The sequence below is a fragment of the Archocentrus centrarchus genome, chromosome 7, assembly GCF_007364275.1.
Source record: "Archocentrus centrarchus isolate MPI-CPG fArcCen1 chromosome 7, fArcCen1, whole genome shotgun sequence".
Classification (NCBI taxonomy): Eukaryota; Metazoa; Chordata; class Actinopteri; order Cichliformes; family Cichlidae; genus Archocentrus; species Archocentrus centrarchus.
Window position 1 is genome coordinate 21412504 of NC_044352.1, and position 14508 is coordinate 21427011.

Below are 14508 nucleotides of genomic sequence, written 5' to 3' on the forward strand. Positions count from 1 at the left end.
GCATGAAAAATATTATTTTCCGCACAACTTTGTAGGAGCATAAATCACTGAAAAGAAACGTTTTTCCATCACGTCATACTAAGCTGCTCAATTAGCCCCCTGGTGATTTTTAGATCAGCGGTTTGACAGTCTGTGCTGACAAATACTGCAACATTTGCTGATCAGAATATGGAAAAAAAAAAAAAAAAAAAAAGATTTGTTGTTGCAACATGTGCTGTGTATAGTTTTCTTGATGTTTCATAAACTGGGGAGTATTTGATTCAAATTTAAGACAGAACTACCATATGGGCCATAACAGTAACAGTACAGTTTATGAAAATTACTGGTTCTGGGATGTTTTTAAAAATAACTTTTGTTCATTTGTAGCTTTCTGGCGCAAATGCACTAAGGAATCAGCCTCAAATAGGCCTAGTTTAACAAAAAAAAACCAAAACAAAACAAAACAAACAAACCTGATGTTATCTGGTACATTTGGAGCTGAAGGGTGCGGCCATGAAACAGGCTAAAGGGCCCTTACATGTGTTAGCATCAGCTCTAACATCTCAGAACTCTAACAGGAGTATTTAACATCCTCATGAATGAGGAGACTCGCTCTCTCTCTCTCTCTCGCACAGTAGCGCAGACACAGAAATGCTGTGTGTGTCCGGCAACAGGAGTTATGAAAGCGCAGTCTGTCGTGATAAATGCCTCCCTGCTCTGACTGGCTTAATGAAGGACAGACCGGTACAGCCTCACTCCTCACAATCTCCAGGAATCCGTAAACACGCACCTTAGCAAAACCATCTGGGTGTACCGGCTAGGCCTCGATACGGCGGACACACGCCAGAGCTAAAAATAAATAATCCCTAAATGCGTTTTAAAGCAGACTGGGGACTGTTGGCAAAGCGGCTCTGATAGGCGGTGACGCACGCGTAACGGACTTTGAAAAATAGCCTCCAATTTCCCCTAAAACAAATCTGGGTCGTTTGTCAAGTGTCAATTTATGAAGCCGCATATCAATTCCAATTCTTATCATTTAAATGGATACTTTGCTACTCTCAACTGATCCATTTTCCCCCACTGAAGTCAAACATAAACTAGCAGACAATCATCCTCGCATGTTAAAATAAGCATTGGATTAGAAATGGTCAATAAGGCTGTTTCCTGGATGTTGATGGATTCTTTTCTGTAGGAGCTTTGCTTGTGATATTTGTTTGCCTTGATATTCCTGGCCAAGTTTTTGAGGTAAGAAAGCAAGTTTATTTCTGCCGGGACACTGGAGGAAATATATATGTAGGTCCAACACTGGACAAATTACTCCTGCCCTACGAAATGACTCCTGAGGTGAGAAGCCCAAACTTGATTGATGCTGGTTTTGTAGATTTATAATAACATCTACCCACGACCCACAGTCTCGGAATTAAATTAGTGGTGGTGACCAACAACGAACCGCACGGACTGAAGATCATGGGACTTTCATTATCCAGAGCCAGAGGACAGGAACCTCCCCAGATCCTCCTGTCCTGCAGACACTGCGGGTTTCCGGCGAGATGGTTATTAAAAGCGTCCAGATAACCGATGATGTTCAGTCTGAAAAGGGATAAACAGCACAGAGAAATGTCATGTCAAGTATAACAGATGTTTTAAAAATATGCAGGTCTAAATCAAATATTTTTTAAATGCATATGCAAATCCTGCTGGTTAAAAAAAGAAGCATTAAGCCAGTTTGTTTATCTTCAATTCACTGTTGAGACATTAAAATAAAATCCCTGCTAGACAGTGCAGAACTATAATGTTGGTTTATAACGATAAGAGCTCTCACCCATTTCTCCGTGAAGGAAAATTTATTCAGAATTTCAAAAATAGTTTTAAATAAAAACTTATTCAAGAAGATTTCCTGAACATGTGATACTGTGACACCAGTGTGACACCCGTGTCACAGTGGGTTCTTAGCCCGTAAGAACCCACTGTGGTGTAAAATCGTTTTTAGAGATCTTTGGTTGCCATTTTTGTCATCGTTTCTTTGAAAATGAAGAATACCTTAAAACATTCCCCAGGTATATGAACTTAAGTTTTAGATGATTACATGAGGCTACCGGATACCTCCGGTAGATGATTTTTAAAAATATTTTCCGATATTTATTTATTTATTTACTGGCGATTTAAAGAAAAAAGTTTATTTTCAGTTCTTTTTACACATTTTCACTGCGCATGAACTGCAGCATGACCAAAGAAAAACTATGTATTTATTTCTATGTATTTATAGAATTAATTCTTTACAAAAATGTATTAAAATAGGCTATAAAATTAAAAAGAAATTCTGTCAAATAAATTTAAACGAACGAAATTAGATCTTTACACTGGAATGACGTTGGAGTGAAAATTAATTATAATCCTGTGCCTAAACGAAATAAAGGTTACTCTGCACTCTTCACTTAATGGTCAAGCCCGTACAGATTACAACATCGAAAATACTTACTATTATTAAAATATTTCTTATCATTTCTTTTATATATATATATATATATATATATATATATATATATATATATATATATATATATATATATATATATATATATATATATATATATATATATATATATATATATATGTGTGTGTGTGTGTGTGTGTGTGTGTGTGTGTGTGTGTGTGTGTGTGTGTGTGTGATTTTTCCGTAATTAATTTTGTTTTATGGAAACAATTGAGCCTGTGTTTACCCAATCGCCAATCGGGGAACGTTTGGAAAGCTGTGTTGATTTTTGATTGTTTGTTTTATTTGTTTTATTGTTTTTATTTTCAAGGTCACAGCTTCCATTTTGGTGTGTGACAGTCTGTATGATTTGTCTGGCACTGGCACAGACAAACAGACACCCAGGTCTGTAATCCTGAGGCTCCAGACAGGACCTGCGGGCTTGGCAGCGGCTTCCGTCTCCAGCGCATCAAATAAGAAAACTCGTGACGCACAGGAGGTCTCCGGTAGCCTAAAATCTTTCTCACATTTTTGGAAGAAACCTGTCAGCTATATTCTGGATAAATACTTATAAAAGTCCGCAGAAGAAGAACATGAGTTTTTTTTTTTTTTTTTTTTTTTTCACCTCACAATAAATCAACCTGTGCTGCGAGTTCAGCTCAGGGAAGGAACGACAGCTGCAAAAATGATAACCAATTAAACGTGCTAATATTTCTCTGTTGCTAACAGCAGTGTCAGAAGGATTTTTTTAGACTATAATAGCACACTTAAGAGGTTTCACCAAGACTGAAGATGTGATATTCTCCTCCAAGGATAGATAGATAGATAGATAGATAGATAGATGATAGATAGATAGATAGATAGATAGATAGATAGATAGATAGATAGATAGATAGATAGATAGATAGATAGATAGATAGATAGATAGATAGATAGATAGATAGATAGATAGATAGATAGATAGATAGATAGATAGATAGATAGATAGATAGATAGATAGATAGATAGATAGAAAAATGTTGCCTGATAACAAACATTCAACTGAACAATAAAGGTTTATTGATCAAATTTAAAGTGGAAGCAACTTAAAGACTTTTAAGTCTTTGAGTTGTGTTTGCTATGAAATAAAAAAATGCACTTTTAATCCATTGTTACACATAACTATCAGATTAAGAAATACAGATAACTGCCTTGATAAAATATATATTATATTAATAAAATACCGATCAAAATATATTTGTGATTCAAATCTAAGACAATCAGTTTCTATATCTGCTGAATTCCAGACCCCCCTGGTGCGGTGCAGCCCTTTGTTCCTGACCAATCAGATACAGCTGTACAAGCCAAACTCCACAGGGATAGCTGAGGTCAACCTCCCAGCGGATGCTCGGACCCATCCTGCTACTGGTGCCCTGAGGGTCCGGGCACAGTGCACGACCCCCAAAACAGCCACCCAGACACTGGCTATAATGCCCTCCTTCAGCCACAGCTCATTGAAGCCAATATGGTGGCTGTAGCATTTTGTGTCTGTTCTGACTCAAACACTTTCAAATTTCTTTTTCTTGTGTGTCAGAAGATGCTGCAGCTCAACACGCATAACATGCAGTAGATAGAAAGATGCACATTTTTGGTTTTTCCAGCCTCCGGCCTGTAAAAGATTACTGAAGAAGTAATTTTTTTCCATCAATACATGAAATCATCAACTTTTAACTGTGACCCAAGCGAAAGGCTTCATACAGGTGAAAGTGGTCCTGTGTTTTGTTAGCCAAAGGCTTCCAGCAAAGGATGAGCCTATAAATGAAAGGAACTGTGACACATCTGAATCAGACTGTCACAGCTCTGCTGGGGAAGAACAGACCAGCGTGGCAAATTAGAGTGAGTGGAGTTCCACCAAAAAGGACATCTGAGAATTCTGCCTGTTTAGAAAGAGAAAAAGCAAATGACCTTGGGGGCTGAAGTGGCTGGATAGAAAATAAACTGTTTGGAATTACTCCGCACATTGAGGAATAGAAAGCAGCTGCAAAAATCTGAACTTACTCACTTGATTTCTCAGTGATTTGGAAAAGCTTTCAGCGGGCATATTACGCTAACCTCTAGGCTTAGAGTGCAAAAGCATGAATTGTAATGTTTTCAACATGTTCTTCACATTCTTAAAGCATATAAATTTTGCTGGTGTTCCAAGGTACGCTAAACCAACTTTTTGCATTGGAATGCAGCAAAGCGGCCCTGCTACAGACAAAAACACCAAAGCACAACTGAGCTCGTTTAAGTTACGTGACAATGGAACAGCAAAGTTTAAGGGATTTAGGTAATGATAATGAAAGCTGCAGTGGATGAGTGGTGCTCGAGCGATCCAGTGAACGACACACTGGAGGCTACGTCTGCACCAAATTTCAGAAAATCTAATTTATGGCCACTTCGCAGCAGCTGGATTTGCACTTCCGACCAGGGGATACTATTACCAAACACCACAGAGACGGCTGATGGATATGCAGGACTCTTGGTCTTGTTATTTTGCCTTTTTCTGACACACAGATACACTGTATATTTACAGAGGCATCCATTCAAGCATACACATACTCACACAAGTGCATGCGTGTCTAAAGGATGTGAGACTACAACTTATTTTGTGCACTTTTAAAAAGGGGTAATAAATGGTTTTAATTTTCCCACTAAGTGTCCTTGTTCTTACTTTTCCCACTATGTGTAACTAACGTCTCAGTCAGTGGGTGGTAATGAAGAGGAAATAGCACATATTTATATCCCAAAGCCCGACAGCTACAACATTAACCTGCAGTATCACTTAGGTCTGTATTCTGGGGCTGCTTCACTTGCCATAAATTGAAGACTGACTTTGAGGTGTGAATGGTACTAAAAAAATTACTATTTGATCTATAGAATCTGACATTTCACTCTTCCTCCATTCTTGTGACATTGCAGATTATAGGCATGGATAGTTTTTATTCTAGTTCATGAAAATATTATTGATATCCCCCAATACAAGCTGAGTATGTCTCAGTGCACAGAAAAAAAAACAAACAAAAAAAATAAAAACAATGGTGTGTCACGGTAAGGATTTTAAGCCCTGCCATGGAAAGTCTAGTCAGCTGTGACCATAATTTGTTCCCCAAAGTCAACCAGTCACTGCCTCTGCGAGAGTGCAATCTTGCAACAGCCCCAAAAAGGAAAATAAGCTAGAGACAGTCACTTACACCAGACCTTTCTCAGCTTGACAGTGTATTCTGTCTTTCTCCAAGAATAAGCTGCATGGCTGTCACTAAATGCATTATCCAGTGTGCTGAAGATTACAAGTTTGTTGATCAGATAGCTACAGTAATCACTTAGAGTGTCAGATTTCAGATGTTTTTCAAAAATTTCACTCCTCAGAGTGATAGTTGTTGCAGTTTTTTGATCTGAATCATTTTTGACTGATTAATCATCAGTGTCTGCAGTGGAACTCTTAGTCTGATGGTTTGTTGGTGTAGTGTGGAAAACAAACCAGCTACACTACATATTTGTCAAAGGTCATTTGACGAATGCGAGGATAGTGGAAATGACCACTGTGCTCGTGGTTTGGAGACCTGACAATGAACTCGGAAAGGTCAGCCACCCCCCAGACAGCTTCCCCTCTGGCCTCCAGTCTCCACTAGCCAGTCATTGCCTGGGGACCAATCACCCCGGCTGCCCTCTGTCTCTCTTTTCCCCCTTTTCCTTCTCTTTCACTATCTGTCTCCCTCACTCTCGCCCGCTTTCCCTCTTTCTCTCATTTTCTCTCTCTCCAGGCTCTCTTCCCTTAGTCCTTTCAAGAGCTCCCTGTGTCACCAGACTGATTAAAACAAACACTGACCCGATTTTGCTATCTAATCCAATTGTGCTCTTTTTCTTCTCACCGGCCCTGGAGCACGCAGAGTATTAGGTGTCCTGGGAGCCACAGAGCCCCCTTCTGTGACTGATCTTAGATTTCAAACACTCAGGAACATCACATATGTTGGGCAAAGAGTAAATAAAGTCTTACTAAACTCCATTTTAGCACTCATGTAAACAGGATTTAGCGTGTATATCTTGAGTAGGATTCTTTAAGTAGTTCTTTAGTGTGGGCCGAAAAATTGTGCATGACAATTTACACACATGTGCATGTACTCTTGCAGGGTTAGTTGTGGACTGAGGTAAAAGTAAGGAGATTCAAGTCTGGGTTTGGGCCCTGCTGGTGAGGTTTATTGAGAAAAGACTGCTGTTTATTGTTTTATTAATAAGGGCATGTTGGTCTCAGGTCAGGGCTTTACCTTTGACCCTAAGGAAAAAAGACTACAGAGCAGCAGCCTATGTGTGTCAAACAGACCGCTGCGCTTATTGAAGTCTGTGTGTGTCCATGTACGTTAACAAACCATTACAATTTTTTAGGACACTATTAACTCTTATTGCCTTATTTTCTTGATGAATAACTTTGCCACTTGTTCTGTGCAGGTTTTTTCTCTTTAAGTAGGGAGTCAAAATATTTCCTACACATGAAAGCCATGGAGTTTTTTTTGTTTTGTTTTCACTAAATTAATTTTGTGCACTCTATAGTTTGACCCTAGGAGCGGCGTTTGCTTTGTTTGTTTTGTCTGTTTTGTCTGGCTAACTTCATGCTTTTGGAGATATTAGATATCACTGTGGATTTTCATCATCTTGCTGTGAAACACAAAATGAGTCGTTGCAGTCGGCCAGAGCATTAAAAGTCACATCACAGTAAACTGAAACACGATTCATGTGCATAGAAATAGGAACGAGGCAGCCCATCTCACAGAGCAACACACAGCTTGTGTTTCCAACTGTCGTGAGCGAGCAGCAACATGCTGACACTTTAATAGGGATGGACTTTGAAGCTTCATCAGATCCTCAGGCACAGTGACATTAATGATACCATCTAGTGGCGATCAGCAGTCATATCAACCATAATTTATTGACTTGCATTGCTTTGGATTAAAGAAATTATATTATTATATTGAAAGGATGAAAGTCAAACTCAGAGTGTTATTAGTAGGTGTACTAAAATGAACTGGAAATATTAATCAGGTATGTAGTTTTAAACATTTCACCATTCACTTAGAAAACAACATTTACTCAGCTTCTGCGAGGTTGCTGCATTTTACCTTTGATTAAAATATAAATGCTGGACTTTTTATAATTTATTACACCAACTCAGCAGCTTTAGTTAGACATTGCATTACAGATTAAGATGTTACATGCATTAAAATGCATTAAAATGACCCTTTTCTGAAATATGTTTAGTGTCACTTTCGATAGATTTCACTGCTTTTTAATCACTGTATTGTATCTTTCTTTTGTGTCTTTCACTAAAATGTCACCTCCATATCATATAAATGTGTATAACACAGTCAAGTTAAATGTTCTAAACACTGAATGTGCTTTTACATACTTAAGTAACCGGAGAAGTGATATCATCAAAATTCTACAGCTTCAAATTCTTTTCCTCTTAAGGCTGGCTCATATATTGAGAGCTGAGAGTGTAACAAGCATGCAGCCAGACAAATGGCCTGTCAAACAGGCACCTTCACTGTATGGAAACCAGCTTTGATTACAGCCAGAAAGTCTTTCGTGGGCTTTGTGAATTATGGCCTATTACCTTTACCCTCTTATAATAATCATTTGTTTTCCCTACTGTCACAAGCAAGACCTTGGAGTTGCTATTACCTAAAACTTCAGTAGGCGACTACAGGTTAAAATATATGGGCATAATCATTCCCACTAATGGCCGAGGAGCTCAAAGTAAAGGCAGGTTTTTTTTTTTTTACAGAATCCAGAACTGTACATCAGACTCAGAGACCAGCAGGATTTTATGGCCAGGTCATTTCTCCCTTTACTCTGTTGTTTATGGTTTTAATGGCAGACTGTTGCCAGCTTTCATGGCTGCAGTGGGTGAGTTTAACTCAAAGGCAAAGTGCTGCTGACCCCACAGTTAAGCATCTTTACAGCACGAATGACACTCTTGCTTCATCACTTGAACAATCCAAAAATATAAGGGAGCTATAACCAACACCCGCTGAGTACTCTGTTCTGAGTACTCTGCTTATTATTTATTGTTGAATAAAAAGGTTAAATAAGAAGAGTAGTTACCAGTGAGTACTGCTGTTCTCTTTGTTTTCCTATTTGTCAAGAAAGAACACCCAGTATATGTTTAAAGTTTAGCTCAGAGTGCACCACTGCTTTTCTTCACCTCGTGTGTGTGTACACGCGCGTGCGTGCGTGTGTGTCTTCGTGGCAAAATGGGCTCCTAAAGACCCTACTGTGGCAGAAACTACCCCAAAGATGGTATGGATTACTTTGGCAGGTGTTAGTCTGCCTGTCTGTGAATAGATTTTGGTGCGGCAACCATGCAACATATAGTCACAAAGATTTTCAGGTGTGTAGTTGAGATCACAAGAAAAGCCATTTTTCAAGTTAAGTGTGGTCTGACTCATGAGTACTCCACTGGAAGTAGGGAGACAAGGGGTCATTGGAGCCCTGTTTTATGCTCACTGCCAGCATTTTTTTTTTACATTTGTACCATAACTTGTAACTCTGCATATGAAGCATCTTAATCTGAAAGAGAATTTTCACAGATCCTTGTGGTCTGTGAACTCATCAGCATCTAATTTCTGCATTATCTTTGCCTTTAGCCTTCAGGGAGGCTTTAATGTTGGTGTACAAAAGAAGCAACAGACTGCAAAAGAGACATCAAGATTTTGCCACCCTGCATTCAAATCAATAATGAAACAAGGCGTGAAGGAAACAAATTAAATGAGGTATACAAAGAAGGTGAGGTGAGGAGAGAGTGAGACACGAGCGGTGATAATGGATGGTGGCCACAGTGTGATGACAGCGATGAGGTCATTTGTCTCTGTTAGAGAGAGAGAGAGAGAGCACAGAGCTGGAGGGGTGGGGTGGGGGGCTAATAGACAGACCTGTCTGCTGAGAGAGCTGGCAGCCAGCCAGGCTCCATATGAGGGCATCTGAACAACTGCAGTATTTGTCACAGTGACTGTTGGCCTTGTTACTGATAAAGACATGAATCTGAACAAGGACAGTGAATCAGGCCGGAGAGCAGGGCAGGTATATTGGACATATCTCCAGATCTCCAGATCAGGCATCCATTAAAAAAACAAAACAAAATCCATATTTGTTCATTTTTTAAATTGTAATTGCATATGCTTCATTCAATTATGTTGACCATCACCCTGCTATTAGTGCCATAGCGGATCATTTATTCATATCTTTCCCTCCTGTTTCAGAGGAGAGAACCATTAGTTTGGTTTATTTTCTTGGATTTTCTGAATATAGTACAACATTATTTCACCTCTAATCCAAGCTTTTCAGATCAGCTCTGAAGAATATTTTTTTTCTCGATATTCCTGCAGTAAACATATGCCTGATTTGAGCTTTAACGTGCTATGATCCCAGAGCAGTTCACAAAAGGCAGCTTGAAGCTGGATACTGTGCAAAGCCTGGCATCTTTTTAGAGCTCTAAAAACACTGACTTTGCTGTAACTGCAAATAGTTTTAGAGATGACGTCTTTGATTTATATTGTGACCATACCTACATGCCATCTTGGTTATTTTGATGGTTTTAGTTTTTTCCCTTGTCCTTTCTTATTATTCTCAGTTATAAGCGCTGCAGACTTGAAAAAGAGGCTTTTATTCATCCATATCTGGGGTACATCAACACTGAATGTGTATTTGCTGGTGTTGTCTTGGTTGCCACTCCCTGCTGCAGCCCAGATGGCAGTGAAGCCCTCCCTCCACAGCAGAGGTCTCAGCAGCCTGCCTCGACAGCCGGAGAGGAGACGGAGGGAGGAGAGAGGATTATGATGCTAATCGTTCAGAGAAATGAGGCGACTCGTGCAAACCTGTGGAAAAACACCAATCAATATTTGAACATTTCTAATCTTGCTGAACGGCAGACTAAATAAACCACTTTGAATCTAACCGTCAAAATCAACTCTTGGTGATATTGTGTCAATATGGACAATATTTTCCCATTCACTTCCCCATTTATTTAACAACGCAGACATAACAAGACACTAGCTGTATTGTAATTATCTAGATTTTATTTAAATTCATATTGTAAGGTGCTTTTACAATTCTAACCAATAGAGGGCACACCAATATCACAGTGGCTCTCCCAGAATCATAGAGAACACACTGGTCACTGGTCACTTAATTAGGTACACCTGCTCAACTGCATGTTAAGCCAAATATCTAATCAACCAGTCACAATACAGCAACTTAATGAATTTAGGCATGTACACACGGTCAAGACGACCTGCTGAAGTTCAAACCGAGCATCAGAGTGGGGAAGAAAGATAATTAAAGTGATTTGTTTGTTGGTGCCAGATGAGCACCAACTGCTGATCTACAACCATCTACATATTTATTTAGACTCATTCCCTCTGATTGATCTCTCTGAGTTAACTTCAGTAATTACTTCCTCCAAGCCATCGAAGTGTCTATTAGACCTCATTCCTACAAGACTACTCAAAGAAGTCCTACTATTAATTAATGCTTCAATCTTAAACACAGTCAATCTGTCTTTATTAATTGGCTATGATCTACAGGTGGCAGGTTAAACCATTACATGAAAAGCCATCACTTGACCCAGCTGTCTTAGCTAATCTGCTGCTTGCTGTGAGAGCGTCTTGCTGCTTGCTGTGAGAGCGTCTCTTACACACTGGCAATAAAACCTTCATTCATTCATTCATTCATTCATTATAGGCCAATTTCTAACCTTCCTTTTCTCTGAAAAATTCTTGAAAGAGTAGTTATAAAACAGCTAACTGATTATCTCTAGAGGAATGGTTTATTTGAAGAGTTTAAGTCAGGTTTCAGAATTCATCACAGTACAGAAACAACACTAGTGAAGGCTACAAATGATCATGGCCTCTGACAGTGGCCTCATCTCTTTGCTTGTCCTGCTAGATCACAGTGCAGCATTCGATATGGTTGATCGTGACATTTTATTACAGAGATTAGATTATGCCATAGGTATTAAAGGTACTGCGCTACAGTGGTTTGAATCATGTTGATCTAAAAGTGTGTAAAAGTGTGTATAGTGTATAGTATATAGAGTATAGTGTATAGTGTGAATTACCTATTTTTATTTTTATTCTTCTTATTTATATGTGCGTGTATATATGGTTGCAGGTACAAAATACATTTCACTGTGCATTGTACTGTGTATAACTGTGCATGTGACAAATAAACACTATCTTATCTTATCTAATAGACTCCAGTTTGGTCATGAAAATGGGGAGGCTTCCTCACACACGAAGGTTAATTATGGAGTTCCACAGGGTTCTGTGCTGGGACCAGTTCTTTATACACTATACATGCTTCCCTTAGGCTGCATACATACATTTTCACTGCTATGCAGATGACACCCAGCTTTGTCTAACCATGAAGCCAGACGGCACACACCAATTGGTTAAACTGTAGGAATGTCCCGAAGACACGTATGACCTCTAATTTCCACCCATCCACTTTCTTCCACTTATTCTTTTAAGGGTTGCAGGGGGGCTGGAGCCTATCCCAGCTGTTACAGGGAGAGAGGCAGGGAATACCCTAACACAGAGAAACAGACAACCATTCACACTCCTACCTATGGGCAGTTGAGAATCACCAATTAATCTAACCCAATTAATGTCTTTTGACTGTGGGAAGAAACCAGAGTAACTCACACAGACCCAGGGAAAACATGCAAACTCCACATAGAAAGACCGCAGCCATGGTGTATTTGAACCTTGGACCTTCTTGCTGTGATGCAACAGTGCTAACCACCATGCCACCAAACCTTAGAAACATGGTGTCTGACCAGATACTTACTCTAGACGGCATTACCTTGGCCTCCAGTAACACTGTGAGGAATCATGGAGTCATTTTTGACCAGGATTTGTCCTTCAATGCACATATTAAAAAATATGTAGGATTGCTGTCTTGCATTTGCACACTATCTCTAAAATTAGAAACATCCTGTCTCGTGTGATGCTGAAAAGGTAATTCATGCATTTGTTCTTCGAGGCTGGACTATTGTAATTCAGCGTAAAAGCCCCCTGCAAAGACATCACTGTGTTCTGTGTTGTTGTTTTTGAGCCTGGACTGTGAGAAAAATTATGATTTTTAAATTTCCAACTTCCAAAATACTTCAAAGAATTAAAAAGCCCATAATATTCTCTATAATAAAAGTAAAACAGCTTTCTCTTTTTACGTTGAAACTGACTTGACAGCTGGCTTACTTGACAGCTCATCTAAAGCACTGTAGGCTAACCAGACTGGAGGCAGAAAAACATGAATCACCCAGTGATCTGTTTGTGAGCAGTGACCTTTAAAGCAGGTCCATTAGGTGTTCATCCATGAAAAAATAAGCCATAGGTTTTGACACACTAGAACTGGGTAACTTAACGCCATGAAATACTGAATTCATATCACTGATGTGACATATTGTCAGCAGAGGAAGTTGATAATGGAAACATCTTTGACAAAATAAGCATTTGGTATGGCATTAACCTTTTTGGGTGTATTTCACTGAATAATGACAACAACAAAAAATAGCTTACTGCAGCTTTCATTCTTAATTGTCCTACAGCATCTGCTGTGGCTGAGGCTGGTTAACCAAGACAGACACCAGCAATGTAGGAAGATTGGTTTATACAGCTGTACAAAGTATCACCAACAATATCCAGACACACTGCACACACACAACACAGCGCACATAAATACACCCTTATTGTCCCTAGGGAGTGTAGCATTTTGACATGAGTGCAATGGACAGGAAGCAAACATTTCCTCCACAGTCTGTTTTGTTACACCAAAAATGGTGCATTCTCTGCTTCTTTAAGTACTGTAGTGCCCTCCTGGCACTCGTCACTATGGATTAATCATTGTGAGGTGGCAGAGAAGTGCCAGTTACACAGTCAGAGGTGGACATTTCACAGGCCACTGACTGGGTCAAGATGGTTTTCATGTAACAGTCACTGTGTTTACAATGATCCTCAGTCAGAATGGTTCATATCTCCACACTGCTGAGGTAGTAAAGGCTCTGTTTATATCAAGGCAGTTAGCTCATGCTTATTAAAACCAACAAGACCCTATGAGTTTCTATTTTCATATATGAATTGGTGAACAAGCTGGAATTTTTTCTGTATTCCAGCTTCTCGTCCTACTGGGAGACTTCAACGCTCATGTGGAAAACGAAAGTGAGACCTGAAAGGGCGTGATTGGGAAGAACGGACTGCCTGATCTGAATGCGAGCGTTCTGTTATTGGACATGTGTGAACCACAGTTTGTCCATAACAAATACCATGTCTGAACAGGATGTCCATAAGCTCAGAAGACACCAGGACATCCAGTGTCACAGGTCGATTATCGCTTTTGTAATCGTAGCATCAGATCTGCAGCAATATGTTCTGGACACTCAGGTGAAAAGAGGAGCTGAAGGCTCTGGATGTTGTAGGGCTGTCTTGGTTGATACACCTCTGGGGTGGTGGTGCCCATGCTCAAGAAGGGGGACCGGTGTCACGTGTGGCTGTGTGGCAGGAAGAGTAGGACCCAAATGCAGGACGCAGAGGCAAACAAATTTAATTCAAAGCTGCTTTAACCCCTTAACTGGCAGCAAAAAAATCACCTGACAAAAACTACATAACACCCTCTGGTTATTATTGGCTCTGAACAACCCATTTCATAGCCTATTAACTGGCTGCGTCTGGTCCGCCGGCCGAATGAAGTGCATTTATATGGCAGGCTAGACCCGCCCATTTTACCTGACACCTCATTCGGCCAATCATGTTAAGAAATGGGTTTCCCAGAGCCAATAATACTCAGAGGGCGTCACGTAGCTTTGTCAGGTGATTTGGTGCAGCCAGTTACATGATTGGCCGAATGACGTGTCAATAAAAATGGGAGGGTCTAGCCTGCCATATAAAAGGGACTACAAACGGCCCGTCACCGGGCCCATGCCAGTTAAGGGGCTACTGCTGAAACTTCTTACAAGGTTTGAAAACACAAAATACCTGAGCCAAGGCAGG